Raw genomic sequence first — 17,094 nt, forward strand, 5'->3', positions numbered from 1 at the left:
CAAGAGGTCCCAGCGCCACACCATGCTCCCCAGCCCAAGGTACCGGTACTAGGAAGAGAAGTCCCCATAATTTCTGTTTACGAAAACCAGCAGAGACTGTGGCTGAGTAAAACAGAGGGTAGCTGCACTCCTAGGTGCTCCTCTCAAAGGACCCAGGCAGACTTATTCGCTGATGGATTTACTTACTTTGAGTTCCAGCGCTGGGGCAGCAGCTTGAAGGGTGACAGGGACATACAGGGAGGAACTGAGTTGTCTGGCTTCAGAGTGAAGGCTGGAGGGGCGCTTTTCTCCTGGACAGAGGAGCTGGCAGAGATATTGTTTCTTTGTTGAGCCCTCCCTCCTCCTGGTGTGCAAATGCAGATGGCTGCTGTATCTGAGTTTCTATCAGCCTGGCTAACACTGTTCATTCTCCCCTCATTGGTAATTCCCTGAGACCCCGTCCCACCCAACATTCAGGCCCACCCAAGCCACTTCCGGTGGCTTTTTCATACAAACCACCAATCTTAGCTCATGCTGCAGATATTCCTAAGACTCTTAACGGTTCACAAAACCCAAACAAGCAGCATCTTGCCTCAGCATGCCCCGTACCTCTTGCTAAGCAGCTCCAACTCTGCATTGGCAGCACCTGGCCTCAGTTTGCAGCTTAGCCTCTCCCAGGCAACTCCAAGCTCAGCACATATGGCCACCATCTTTGAAGATCACATTGTAGCTCAAACCAAGTAGCCCCAGGCGGGAAACAAGCAGCAGCTGACCTTAGCCTCCAACAGTGCACCTTTCAAGAAGTCCCAGAACCAACATACCCAGTGTTCAGCTTCAAACCAGAGGAGAGGACCACTTAACCACCTCCACAAATGACACATCCAAAGGGCAGACTCAGAAGGCACCAGAGCCCTGCTAAAGTGAATTCTGTTTTGTCGCATCAGCCCCTGCACAACAGCCACTCAACTGTAGTCACAGCCACTCCTCACAACCAATCAATTTAAGGTTCATCCCTTCCATTGGTGTGCAAACAGCAACCAAGGCTCACCTACAACAGGAATGCAAACACAACACACGCAAGGGACACACCTATAGCACCCAGTGCAGGTGATCAGAGGGACTGCACCACTTGGGCCCCACAGAACACCTACTACATAAGGCCACTCTACCAAGACTGTGAAACATGGCAGCTCTGCCTAATACATAGAAACAAACACAGGAGGGCAACCAAAATGAGGAGACAAAGAAATACATCTCAAATGGAAGATGAGAACAAAGCTCCAGAAAAAGAATTAAACAAAATGGAGATAAGCAATCTACCAGATGCAGAGTTCAAAACACTGATTATAAGGATGCTCAATGATCTCAGGGAGACCTTAAAGATATAGGAAACATAAAAATGAAGAAAAAAATCTTAAAAGAACCCCAGTCAGAAGTGAAGAATGCATTGAAGTGAAGAATGAAATGAAGAACACATTAGAGGGAATCAACAGTAGATTAGATGAAGCAGAGGATTGAATCAGTGATTTGGAAGATAGGATAGCAGAAAACACCTAATCAGAACAGCAAAAAGAAAAAAGAATCCAATAAAATGAGGGTTGTTTAAGGGGCCTCTGGGACAACATCAAACGTACCAACATTCACAGCATAGGGTACCAGAAGGAGAGGAGAGCAAGGAATTGAAAACCTATTTGAAGAAATAATAACAGAAAACTTCCCTGACCTGGTGAAGGAAATAATCGTATAAGCCCAGGAAGTAAAGCGTGCCATACAAGATGAACCCAAGGAGGCCCACACCAAAACACATCATGATTAAAATGCCAAAGCTTAAACACAAAGAGAGAATCTTAAAAGCAGCAAGGGAAAAGCAGTTAGGGAGCTCCCATAAGACTGTCAGCTGATTTCTCCATAGCAACTGGCATGGGTTCATTCAAAGTGATAAAAAGCAAGGACCTACCTACAACCAAGGTTATTTTACCCAGAATGCTATCATTTAGAACAAGGAACAGATAATGAGATACCCAGATAGAAAAGGCTAAAAGAGTTTGTCACTACCAAATCAGTATTATAAAGAATCTTAAACGGACTTCAAGACCAAAAAATAAATAAATAAAAAATAATAACAGTAAGAATAATAAAATGGCAATAGCAACGTATCTATCAACAATTACTTTAAATATAAGTGAATTAAATGTTCCAATCAAAAACCATAGGGTGGCTAAATGAATAAAAAACACGACCCCTTACACATGCTACCTACGTGAGACTCACTTCAGATTGGAAGGCACACACAGACTGAAATTAAAGGGATGAAAAAAAGATACTTCATGAAAATCAAAATAAACCAACAAACAAACAAAACAAGCTGAGGTAGTAATATTTATATCAGACAAAATAGACTTCAAAACCAAAGCTATAACAGAGACAAAGAAGGATCCAGTAATCCCACATCTGGGTATTTATCTGAAGAAACCCAAAACATTACCGCGAGGGGACGTGTTCATCTATATGTTCATTACAGCATTGTTTACAATGGCCAAGATGTTCAGGCAGCCTGTATGTCCACTAACAGATGAATAGATAAAGAGGAGGTGGTACGTATATACAATGAAATATTGCTCGGCCATGGATGGGAATTGTTCTTGCCATCTGTGCTGGCATGAATGGGACTGGATGGTATTGTGCTGAGTGGAGTATCAGACAGAGAAAGACAGATGCAATGTGATTTTGCTTATATGCGGAGTCTAAAGAACAAAACAAACAAACAAACAAACCAGAAACAAACTCATAGATACAGAGAATGTCTTGATGGTTGCCCGATGTGGGGTGGTGGGTTGAGAGTGAGTGAAAAAGGGGAAGGGATTAACAAGAATAAATTTGTTGTTACACAGTAGTCATGGGGATGTGGGGTATAGTATAAGGAATATAGTCAATAATATTGTAATAACTATGTATGGTGTCAGATGGGTACTAGGTTTATTGGGGTGATAGATGGGAGGAGCTTGGGGGCAGGGTGAAAAATGTGAAGGGATTAAGCAGTACAAATTGGTAGTTACAAAATAGTCATGGGGATGTAAATGTAAAGTAAAGCATAGATAATATAGTCAATAATATGATAATAACTCTGTATAGTGCCAAGTGGGTACTAGACTTATAAAGGGATCACTTCGTAAATTATATAAATGTTTAACCACTATGCTATACACCTGAAATTAATATAAAATAATAATGAATGTCAAATAAATAAATATATACAAAGAAACATTATAAGATTTATTAAAGAAAGTTCTTCAGATGGATATCTGTATCTTCAATAATGACTGTGAGAAATGTTAAAAGTATGAAAGAATACATATTTGTTCTTACTTAAAAAATTACTTAGATTTAAGTCTGTAGCATAAGACAAAAAACAATGAATTTTAAGATATATAGAGGTAAGATATATGATAATATTAGCACAAAAACAGGAGAGGGAAAAGGAAGTCTACTGTTGTAAGATTCATACATCATACATGACTAATATAATAATATTTGAAGACAGACAATGATATATTAAAATTGCATATTGTAAATTTCAGAGCAATCACTAAAAAACAAGTGATACAGCTTTTAAGTCAAGAATGGACATAAAACTAAATATTTAAAAATACTCATTCTGAAAAAAAGACAAGAAAAGGAGAAAAATGAATGAAAAACAGATGCAACAAATATAAAACAAATAGAATGATTCTAGACTTAAGCACATCCAAATATAAAATAAATAAATATAAACAGTCTATGTATTCCAAATAAAAGGCAAATTGTTAGACTGATATAAGGCAATACTCATCTATGTTTTGTTTAAAAAATGCATTTCAAATATAGAGCACATGTATTTTTAAAGTCAAATGATGAAAAGTAATATACAATACAATTTACTAATCATAAGAAAGTGGCAGTGGCAGTTGAATATTAGACTTCAGGAAAAAGAATTTGACCTTTCATAAAGAGATATGTTTAATAACTATAAAAGGGTCAATGCATTAAGAAGAATAACCTAACAGAAAAGCTCCAAAATTTATGAAGCAAATGCTGAACAGATGAAAGGAGAAATAGAAAAATGCACAAGTATAGTGTGGAATTTTAACACTCTTTCCTCAGTAAAACAAGTAAGTAGTAAGGATACAGGTAATATGAGCAGCACTCTCCACCTAATGACCTAATGGACATTTATAGAACACTTCACCCAACAAGCAGAATACACATTCTTTTTAAGTGTACACAGAACTTTACTAAGAGAGACTGTATGATGATTCATAACATAAATCTCAATAAAATGATTGAACTTACACAGAATATATTATCTGACCATTGTGGAAATAAATTATAAATTTTAAAAAAGATATCTGAAAAATCCCCAAATATGTGTAAATCACTTTGGGAGATGATGGAAATGTTCTATACATTTGTTATACATATTGACTTATATTTTTAAATGGGGACATTTTATTGTATGTAAAACATACTTTTATGAATTTGATTAAATACTAACTAAAAGTATACATAAAAATTTCTCATTTGATCTTTCTAAAGTAACATAAGCTTTTTATGACTGGTATCATCTTCTGAAAAGGTTTGTTTGTACTCTACCCTCAGCTCTACCTTCATTCAACTTCTGGCTCAGATTTATTTTATGCTGGAGAAGAATACTGGAACTACTCTTCCCTGCAAGCTTGGGAGGATGCCGCTTACCAGTGGAAGTCTTCTGAGGGGAATGATGGTAGAGTAAAGGAATGATCTCACGAATACTCATGTCATAAGGCTAAAACAAAAACCTGAAGCTTTTTACTATTTCTCACATTTATTAAGCTCTTTTTTTGTGTGTGTTTTCTCTTCATTCCATAATGGATATCCTCGACTGATCTATTTTCCTATTTGCTAATCATTTCTTCTGTTGATTTAATCAGTTATTAAAACCCACATTGAGCTCTTAATTTCAGGTATTTTATTTCTATTTCTAAAATTTTCATTTTATTCTTTTTTAAAAACAAATTCTGTCCTGGTGAAATTCTTTATCTTGCCAAATGTTTTCTTGAACATATGAATTGGAGTTCTTTCGACGCCCATGCCTATTCACTCCAAAAAATAGGTCACCAACGTGTCTGTCTCTAATACATGTATAAGCATTAAAAAAGAAGAAGAAGAATGTAATCTATAGTGACAACAGATCAGTGGCTGGCAGTGGCCAAAAGTTGGTGGAGAGAACTGAGTATAAAGAAAAATGTGGAAACATTTTGGGGGAAGAAAATGTTCTGTACTTTGATTATGGTGGTAGGTTATATTTGTGGACTTTTCTTTTGGTCCTGTACATTTTAGTTATTAATCTAATGTGATATGCTTTGTATAAAATATAACTAAGCTACTCATTCAAAATCTTAAGAGCTTACCATGTGCCAGTTATTTTACTGGGGATCCAGCAACGAACAGGACAGTCACAATCTCGCCTTGCAGAGCTTTCAGTCCCCTGATGGTCCTCCCTATTTCCCACAGTTCTTTGGCTTTTTAAGTTTTCTCATATATTTTTATTTGTGTAGAATGTCACGGTCCCTCTATCTGTATGTTCAAATTGTGCACACTTTTTTCAAAGTTAATCTTAAATGTCACAGTCTCAATGAATCCGTCCTGTATTTAAAGTAATGTTGGCCTCGTCTGAGTTAAATGATCTGTTCCTCTAAATGGTTTTGGTACAACTTACCTTGCATTATTAATGAGGTATCCCATCTGACTAGACTTCAAACTCTGTAATGCAAAGGACTCGTCTTACTAATTCTTCTACGTACTCCAATATTTAGAAAGTGCCTGTGTTGCTAATCGATGTTGATTAAATGAATGAATACATGAATATGTCATTGTAATATGTATGAAATCACGGGTCTTAATATTTTCTACCTAATAATTCACCAGATTCTCCACTTACTTCTAATTACTGACTCTGAGTCACTTGTAACCCTACCATGTCTATTTCTAGCTTGCAGCTTCTATGATACTCTATGCTCACAAACCAGATAATCAAGCTTATTAGGCCTGTGTATTAAATTAATGTAATTAGGCACTTAGGGAGGGTATAATAACTTTTCATACATTAAAGCATGGCTTCAGAGTCTGGGCTTTAAATCTAATTGCTCAGAAAGACTATTTTGTCAACATCCACATTTGGAACTATACTTTCAAGAATAGACAATGGTTTCCAGAAGTCTGACCTCCATAAAAGAGGGTACTGCATTGCTAGAAAAATCATTCTTTTTATAGAAAATGGCCATTTTAACACTGGATATGTGTCTCTCTGACAAATGAATTCTGCTGTTCAGGACTCAGAACCAGACAGCTGTCACAGCACCACTGAGGATTCCTCTAACTTGCAGCAGATGGTGTTACTTATTTGGCCATCTAATGCTATTCTGAAGGATCAGTTGGCCAACTGCTGTGGGAGAGGTATGAAAATAGGAGATTTATTTAGAGTCAGAGGAGGCAAGCACAAATATTTTGGGATACAGAGATTAAACTGATATGGAAAAATTGTATCCAACCAATTGCCAATCCAGACCCATTAGAGGGTTTGGTTGTAAAGCCCCCTTCTTTGAATGAAAGCAGTCATGGAAAATATAACTCCTTTTCCAGCTCTACTATAATCTTTCCTATGTCCTGCTCTCCTGAGAATCACACAGGCTCACGGGCACACTCACACATGCACACACAGCACATGTATTCCTACACGTACAGTTGCTAATCAGTCTGCAATTTAAACTTAACACCACTTAGGAACCAGCTGGGTCACCTGTGGCTGGTTGGTGGAAATATGCACAGCATGTGTTGGTGGTCTACATCAGACGTAAGAGACTTTCTGAATTCTATCTTTAAGGCAGCAGTTGTGGCGCTATGTAGCTTTTGTCAATGTACAGCAATCCGGGATTTCTGTGTCGCAGGGATATTGAATATTCTGGTCATGCTTCGGTCATTTCCATAGCAGCTATGGCCCACTCCTTATCAGAATTAAATCTACTTAATAAGCACTCTGCTTACCACTGCGCAGAATAAATTTTTAAGTACCTTCTTAACTCTAATTTATATCATTAACTATTTACATATAAAACCTAAAGATAGTTTACAATAGCTATTAAATAGAATACTGGTGCATTGCAAACTCTTTTTATAAAGTCAATAAATTCCTATTGTGTATAGTGAGCTTCTTACTTGAGAAAAATGAACTAATTAAATTATTCGCCTGAACAGCAATTTAAATTCGTGCACTACACTACCTAAATGGAGGTAACTTAAAAAGTGAAAAATACACAGAAAACTTGAAGATTATTTTAGAGGCATCTGAATTGGAGGCCCAACATATATGTGGCACGTGAATAAGAAATACCAAAAGGCAATTAAAATGACATATATAAATAAATATAAATAAGTAAGTGGGTCAGCTTTGCATGGCTTATCAATAAAAGTAAGAAAGACTGTCATGGAGAAAAAAGCCTTTACAACACAGACTGAGTACTAAACCATGGAGAAGAGGAAGGCCCCCAAACTGATCAAGATCAAAGGCAAACTAAAAATTAAAACAACACTAAATACATACATATATACGTATGTACATACATACATACATACATACATACATACATACATACATAGACTCTTACAATAAAATTGAGGATCATCCCAGAATGAACTTGCAGAATGAAATGGGTAAAACATTTAAAAATAAAACTGTGGCAGGATATCAGCTACAAAATAGGTGTGCATAGAACATTCATGATCACAGCATGCTAAGTTCCTTGGGGACTGGTGAGGTGGAAGCACATAGTCATGTGAATGCTTTTCTTCTTGTGGGAGACAATATTATCGAAGTATTTTTCCCATAGGTTCTAAATCCTTGAAACGCCTGTAAGAAAACGTAGGGGAAAATGTATCTGCTGTACTATTAGGATAATAAGAGCCAACAGAAATAGCAGTACCCCTTGTTGTCAGCGTTTATCAATAGTCTCTTGTCTGACAGCCACTGTCATAACTGATTCCTTTTCATCCCAGGTTAGCTCTATGCCCTGACTTGAGGTGTATGGCCCAAATTGTTTCAATTTAATTAATGTATTGTCATGGGAAAAAAATCCATTGATGACTTGCTGCCTGGCTTGTTACATCCCCCATCTCATCTCCCATCCTTTACTACCATCCTCCCACCCAACTTTCATGTGGTGAATTAAGCCCGACACTCAATTTACCACTTAAATTCCTGGTTTCCATTTATATTTCCAGTTCCTAAATGATACCTCTGTTATAGTCCATTCCACATTACCTGGAACAAGTGCTATTAGATACAGATCCAACAATGGCAAAATCACAATATACTCAGACAAAATTACAAACTAGACTTACAGAATCTGTATTATAATGGTTAATATTTATTAAGTACTAAGAGATGAGCTCTGTTTTAAACACTTTACATGCTTTAACTCATTTAATTTTACAACAACTCTTAGACATAAATGAAAACAACCTCATTTCACTAATGAGGAAACTGGAAAAAGAGGTTAATATATATGCCGGCCCCACTCCCCTCCCAGGAAGTCAGGGGGTGGGAATGAAAGTCCAAACCCTCTAACAGCAAGGTTGGTTCCCCTGGCAACCAGCCCTCATCTTTATGTTAGGTTCGAAAGCCACCTCATTAACATAAACTGAGGTATGGTTCAAAAGGGTTTGTTATGAATGTTAAGACACCTTTATTGCTCTTGTCACTTAGGAAATTCGAGGTGTTTTTAAAGTTCTATGCCAGAAACAGGGAAAAAGACCAAGTATACATATATAAACATATATATAATATGTGTGTGTGTGTATATGTATATATATATATATGCACATATATATATACACGTACGTATGTGTATATACATATATACACTATTATATATACACACATATATATATACTATATATACACATATATATGTGTATATACATATATACACTATGTGTATATAGATATATATATATACACATATATATGTATATACACATATATATATACATGCAGAGGGTGCCAAAAAATGTATACATATTTTAAGAAACGAAAACTGTATTAAAATTGTAATAATATATACCAATAACAAAAGATGAATAGAAGTCTTGTTTGACTTCTGCAATTACAAGAGGTGCTCAAAGTGGTTACCATCAGCATCTAGATATTTCTGATTACAGCAAACTACTGCTTGAGCAACATTGACCAAAGTGTCCACTTGTATACATATTTTTGGCACCCATGGTATATGTATATATATCTATATGAATATATATATAATTTATATAATTTGTATAATATATATATATATATATATATATATATATATATATACACATAATTGCACTATCACAAGAGCCAAATGGAATTTCTGGAAATATAATCGCAAACAAAAATGCAATATCTAATGTAAAAAATTCAATGGATGTACTTAATAGCAAATAAAAATTTCTAAAGAAAGAGTAAACAAATTCAATGATAAACTAATAGAAATTATCCAATCTGAAAAAAGTGCATGTATAGGAAAAAAGATTAAGGAACTAATAGTACCTCAGGAGTCTGTGGTGCAATACTAAAAGGTATCAAATACATGTTATTGGAATCCTAGAGGGGCTTCTAGCAAAAAAAAAAAAAAATTGAATACCTAACAGCTAAAATTTCCCAAATTTGGTGAAAAACAAATTTATAAAGATTTTTGCAAACCCCTGAGTAAGCATCAACAAATGCCTTCAAGTACACCAATGAAATTCCTGCAAGCCAAACACAAAGAAAATCTTTAGAGCATTCATAGGAAAATGACATTGAATACAGAAAAACAAAAATTTTCAACTGAATGCTGGTTTCTCATCAGAAACAACTGAGACCCAAAGATAGCTGACATGTGCAGAAGATGGGCCAGGAATAGACATGGAAATGGGAATGTGGGAAATACAATAATTTAACAGAGCCATAGAGGTGTCAGCATAGAGGTGACAAGGAAGAAAATAGTGGATATTCAAGATTGTATGATGCAGTCAAACATTACTGATAAAAATGAGGTATAGGAGAGAAAATTTCACCATGAGTCACAGAACAAAAGAGAATGGTTCAAATTCATGGAGCACATATTATCATAAGTTAATATGAATATATTATCATAGGGTCATGTCTGAATTTGAACTTGCACAAATTGTATTTCTCCCATACTGTGGCATCATAAAAAGAAAGTGCATGTTCTCCAACTACTCTCCTTCCCCAGCTTTCATCTACCTAATGAGAATAGTTCTCCAATGTCAGTTTTGTTCCATTTTTATACCAGTTATATATTTTAAAAGCCTTTAAAATATTTACATACTTTAACATAATAATATCATTTGATTTTATTCAAGAAAAGTATATGAAATGCAGGCAATTATTTACACATAGGGATAGTTATCAGAATTTTATTTATAAATTTTTTTTAGAAATAATATTAATGGCAGAAGTATAGGCATAATTTAATGACTATGGAAGATTTACCAACATACCATTAAAAAAAATGTGGGTCAAAGTTTTTGTAATGATATATGAAAATGATTATGGCATACTTTTGAATTTTAAAAACTCCCATTAACAAGTGTCTGAATTATATTTTTAAAAAACTGGAAAGAAAATGCCAAAATGTCCATACTGTTTCTGGGTCATAGAATTACTATTTTGTTTTGTTTAGTTCTGATTTCTTACTTTGTGGATATTTTGCAAATATTTTACAAGGACCATGTGTATTCTATAATTTATAAGAAAGGAAGGGTATTAAAATAAACATGGTTCCTAGGAAAACCACGACTATTTTCAGCTGTGCCTTGCAGCTGAAGTAATGAGGTGTGGGTGAGAAGCTGGAGTCTAGGCGACACAGTGGATCAGAAACTAGACAGGGAATCAAAAGTGCAGGCATATACTGCTAGTAATGTAGGAGTCAGGACATTCATGATTTAGGGAAATCAGAAAACGAGCAGGCACAGACGGACCACAGATGTAAGTACAAGCAAAGGAAGATCAGATGGATAAAACATGTTAGGCGGTCAAGTATGCAAGTAGACAGTCAGAAAGTAGGAAAGGATAAAAATCACATTACTGAGGGCAATCACATTATTAAGGATCAGTTCCCTAGCCAGGGAGCTTCATATGTGCTCTGGACTAGAACAGAAAGCAGTTGGAGGGTTTGGCCAGTTCAGAGTCCATATAAGAAAGCAGATAAGTTAGCAAACCCAAGAAAAGGATAAGGATGGGTGGGGCATGGATTTCTGTAATCTCTTATGTAGCCGACACCAGAGAAGAAAGTGTGTGTGTGTGTGTGTGTGTGTGTGTGTGAGAGAGAGAGAGAGAGAGAGAGAGAGAGAGAGAGAGAGAGAGAATAGGAATGAAGGGTCCCCAAAAGTTGCTGGATAAAGGAGCAAACCAGTGTCAAATCAGGGCACAGGGATGCTGTAGACCTGTGATGTAGTTTATTCACAAGCATATAATCTAAACTGACATTATAAAGGAAAGAAGAATTATGTTAAACCCTAAATTATATGTATTTAATATCTGTAGTAAATACAATGCTTACTATGTACAGAACAGTCTCTTCATTTTTCAACAAAAGAAGAGTCTAATTCTATTTCCATTATGGGAATGTATAGGCATTTATTGTATTTTTCAGACTACAGTTCACTAAAATATTTCCATTTATTTCCTTGCTAACATTCTATTTCAGAAATGCCAATTACTAGAACTTGCTGACTATATAGTTTTGATCTATTACAAATGTGTGCTACAGGTACATCTTTTGGAAGACTCACAATCACACAACTGAAAGTTTACAATCTATTATTCATCTACAACTAACACAAAGTGAAGAGGGGATTGACAGATATTTTCCCTTGTCTTCAGAGCTTTTCACAAACACAAAGAGTCACCCTGGTCCCAGCACCATGCCTATAAAATGCCTACTTCCCTCCTGCTAATGCTAAGAACAGAATAAAGTTCCTATGACAATTTCTTTCAATTTAAAGTTTATCTCAATCAACTGTATTATTAGTTACTTTCAGTTCATTTAAAATTAACCACATCTTCTGTTCAAATGTTGCTGGAAATGACCTAGCACGTCTGCAGAGATAATAAGATTAAGGTGAATGAAGTAATGACTAGTATAACACGGCCTAATTATATACCATACTCCCATTCACCTTAATTTGAGAAAGAGCAGAAACTGGATGGAATTCAAAAGACAGCAGATTGAAAATGGATAAAAAGACTTTTTATGGGGTGCATAATCAGCTTTCAGAATTCACTGCTGCAGGATATTTCTCAGGCTAAAATTTAGTAAAGTTTCAAGATAAGAATAAGAATGGCATCTGTGGGTACACTAGCTGGATGTGAATTTATGGAAGCCATCAATCCTCATGCTGGTAGCCATAAAATCATCGCCAGCTGGTGCCGGGATGGAAAACCTCCCTGTGGGATCCCACTGCACAATTGGCCAGATGCATGATGTGCTGTTGTTGTTGTACAAAGACAAAAGAACCCAGAAAGCCTAGGCATTAGCTTTTGCCAAAGGAAAGACTGTGCACGTGATGGAAACTTTCAAGCGAGCCAGGAGCTGTGGTCCTGCATCTCACAGTAACCTACTCTATCTGTTTTTGGATCAAATGTCATTTCCCCCATCATGGGAAAACAATGATTCTCCCTTTCCACAGAGTTTATTTAATGTTATCACTGAATTAGTGTACAGTTTATTGGTTAGAAAGGTAAGTAATCTCTGCTGTGACTAACCAGACCACCTTTCATTTAAAAGTGGCAGGTCCCCAATGTTCCCCTTTTAAAGTGGTAACAATGGTGATGGCAGTGAGCTGGGGCTTTTGTTAATGGACCGCATGGCAGGTCTATTTGTTGGCATTCTCCCTGACACCCTGAGCCTTTTAATTCTGTCTGACAGATTCAGGCCATGCTCCACATCTCACAAAGAGGTGAAAGAGAGTATTGATCCTCCTGTTATTGTTGGTGATTTACCATTCCATTCCTTTAGCAAATTTAAACACACGCACACACACAAACACTCAGCACTGGGGTCACAGCTGCTATATGGCAGAGTAATGAGTGATTATTTTCTTATATCTCGTAAGCACTGTAAGTAACTTCTCTTGTGGATTCATGACAGTCCTGCAGATTTAAGCTAAATAAATATCTTTTCACCCTAAGGTCAAAAGGTTCCTAAACATGGTAATACATATTTGCTTAAAATAGAAATTTATACATGTTGAAAGCTTGCAGAAAGCTACACTTGGCAATCTAAGAATCGCATTTTTGACCATTCAACATTCTAAAACAAATTTGAAATGTGCCATTGTGGAATAGTCTAACAAAGTATTATCCAAAAACTAAATAATATATAAGGTGCGGCTCTAAAATCATGAAGCTGTTTCCTCCCCAAAGCCCAGAGAGTCATCATGATTGGGACTCTTAAATTTGCTGTATTAAGACACTGCTGACTTTAAGCATGCTATCATTGTACAAAAGGCTTTTACATTTCTTTTTTTTATTGTTATTGCTTTATATCCTTACAGTGTTTTTACCCTCCAAACATGATATAAGCAAGTTACATTATTATATTAGTGTGCTCAGGCTACCACACCAAAATACCACAAACTCGTGTCAATACAGGCAGTTCTGGAGGCTGATGTCCAAGCTCAAGGTTCTAACAGCATTGGTTTCTGGTGAGGCCTCTCTTGCTGGCTCGCAGATGGCACCTTCCGCTGTGTCCTCACATGGTCTTTCCTCTGTGTGTGCACAGATACAGAGCCAAGCCTGGTGCCTCTTTTTTTTTTTTTTTTAATTGGGGAAGGGGAACAGGACTTTATTGGGGAACAGTGTGTACTTCCAGGACTTTTTTTCCAAGTCAAGTTGTTGTCCCTTCAATCCTAGCTGTGGAGGGTGCCGTTCAGCTTCAAGTTGTTGTCCTTTCAGTTTTAGTTGTGGAGGGTGCAGCTCAGCTCCAGGTCCAGTTGCCGTTGCTAGTTGCAGGGGGCGCTGCCCTCTATCCTTTGCGGGAGTCGAACCAGCAATCTTGTGGTTGAAGAGGATGCACTCCAACCAATTGAGCCATCCAGGAGCTCAGTGGGAGCTCAGCTCAAGGTGCCGTGTTCAATCTTTGTTGCAGGGGGTGCTGCCCACCATCTCTTGTGGGACTCGAGGAATCGAACTGGCAACCTTGTCGTTGAGAGGTATGCGCTCCAACCAACTGAGCATTCAGGAGCTCAGTGGCAGCTCAGCTCAAGGTGCCATGTTCAATCTTAGTTGCAGGGGGTGGAGCCCACCATCCCTTGCAGAACTCAAGGAATTGAACTGGCAACCTTGTGGTTGAGAGCCCGGGCTCCAACCAACAACTGAGCCATCTGGGAGTCAGCTCAGCTCAAGGTGCTGTGTTCAATGTTAGTTGCAGGGGGTGGAGCCCACCGTCCCTTATGGGACTCGAGGAATTGAACTGGCAACCTTGTGGTTTAGAGCCCACTGGCCCATGTGGGAATCCAACTGGCAGCCTTTAGAATTAGGAGCATGGAGCTCTAACCACCTGAGCCACCAGACCAGCCCTGGTGCCTCTTCTTATATGGACACCAGTACTATCAGATCAAGACTCCACCCTTATGACCTCATTTAATCTTAATTACCTCCTTAAAGATCCTACCTCCAAATACAGTCACATTGGGGGTTAGGACTGAAAAATACATTTTAGGGGGACACACTTCAGTCCATAATATTCATCTGATTTATTTGACTTAATCCCAAATGTAATTTTTCTACTTACCTAAAATAATCAAATTTCCTCTTGAAGTGGATGACACTATATAAATAAATGCCAATTCTTAGTAAATTAAAAAATTATAGATCACAGGCTCTTTCAAAAGCAGTTATAGACATGTGTTGAAAAATGTAACATTTGCCAGAATGAACAAATAGCTTCCTAAGATGACTATATTCTTATCTAGAGAGAATAAGTCATAAGAATTAATAATGTCTATTTGTTCATTTGGAAAAAAAACTCCATACCATAGCAATGCTTCATTATTCTATATATATATAAAAAAAAAATGTTGATGACCTTATGCAATGTGAAGTCTGTGCGGGCTTTGGGCCATGTGGTATCTACTCAACCTTCACAGAGGTTGGAAACTAAGGTCAGCCACACAGATGGTCAACTATGTTTATGTAACCCAATAAAGTCTCTGAACACCAAGGCTTGGGAACTTCCCTGACTGGCAATACACACAGAATTTTGTCATACAACCTTGCTGGGAGAAGTTAACACTGACCAGGACTTCACTGGGAGAGGACACTGGAAGCTCTGGGTTTGGAAGTCTTCTGAAGTTAGTCAGCTCCATGCATTGCTTCCCTTGGTTGATTTTAAACTGTATCCTTTTGTTGTAATAAACCATAACTGTGAGTATAACAGCTTTTAGTGTTCTGTTAGTACTTATAGTGAATTTTCAAACCTCAAGGTGGTCTTGGAGAGACCCCTAAACTTGGAATTGGTGTAAGAAGTGAGAGTAGTCTTGTGAATTGTTCCATACCTTTGCACCACCCAGGAGGGATGCAAAGCGAAGCTTTGGCTGGTGCTGCTGACAACTGGACACTGAAGAAGTTGGGCGCTGGCAAAGCCATCTGTAGGGTAGGAGTGCGGCACTGGAGGAGCTGCCGGCACTGCACTGCAGAAGCTGGGGTCTGGGGAAGCTGCAGCTGTTGCTGGAGTCAGATTCTGGGGAAGGCATCTGCATTGCAGGAATTGGCAGGAATTGCAGAAGCCTGACAAGAGAGCACATTGAATCAGGAAGCGAAATCTCTATTTCCTGCCATGTCTCTCCAGTGTCTCTTACTGGCAAAGTTTGGCACCATGCCAACTGGCAAAGGAAAGTATTTAAAGGGTCTATCTCTGTTTTCATATAGCAGGTAATTAAGAGTGAATTTGGAACTGAGAGACTATAAATATAGTTGCCACAAGATTTTAATTTCTGTTTAAACCCTCTATTTTCTTTGGTAAGTTTTAAGATCAGTGCTTTGTTTCAAGTACAAATTTTCTCTTCACATGTGTCATACTAATATATATATAGCCTACTGAAGTTTTCGTTTGATGATTATTTTTTACTGGGCTTCACATTGGTTAATTTTTAACCACTTATTTTTATTTATGCATCCAATTTTGTGTTCTTGGAGGTCTTCACTAATTAAGGATTTAAAACAAATGTAATAGCCCCATTGCTTTGATGTTAATTCTTCAACTTATTGCTGTGGGGTGTTTTGTAGCATTTGTCTTCTTTATGGTCTCTATAATTTTTGTTATAGAGTTGATTTGTTCTCAGTAGTGAGCCTTCCTTTAGAATAATTACTTTTTGGCTTCAATCTTTACCCAAGGAATGCCATACTCTGATAAGCTCTTTATTTAAAAATTATTTTGGACCTCCAATTGCATGAAGATAGCAGTGGTTTTCATACTTTTATTTCCACTGGAAAATCAGTTTATTCAAATGACATGGGAAATCCCAATAATCAAATATCTGAACTTTTCTTTATGAACAGAAGAGAATGAGATCAAGAGGTTTTCTCTTTACCTTTCCATCTTATCCCCAGTAAATTCTGAGGCACTCTTCCCCCAAAACATCACAGTTCTAATGAAGAAAACTTGTACACAACTGTTTAAAGAATTTTGAGTACCTTGCAAAAAAAGTTTACTCAATACATATACATGTTTAGTGTGTTGACATGAGTGAAACATTTTGAAATCCCTGGATGACAGGCATCACATTGAAATATGTGCAGAGAATAGTTAGGGAATCATGTCAAAATAGGCAATTTTTCAGTTGTAAAGTGTACTATTTAAAATGAAATGTCAAGAGGATAGATGTATTCAAATATTGAGTTCACAGAAGATATTAATAAGGTATCATTTCTCACTGCTACATATTAGAACAGAACATGCAGAAAAATATTATTAGTTGCCAAAATGGTGTGACTCCAATATCTGGTTAAAGTTAAGCTTTCATCAAATCTATTACATTGATATGTATTGATATTGC

Source organism: Rhinolophus sinicus, linkage group LG01 (genome assembly GCF_036562045.2).
Source record: "Rhinolophus sinicus isolate RSC01 linkage group LG01, ASM3656204v1, whole genome shotgun sequence".
NCBI classification, from domain to species: Eukaryota; Metazoa; Chordata; class Mammalia; order Chiroptera; family Rhinolophidae; genus Rhinolophus; species Rhinolophus sinicus.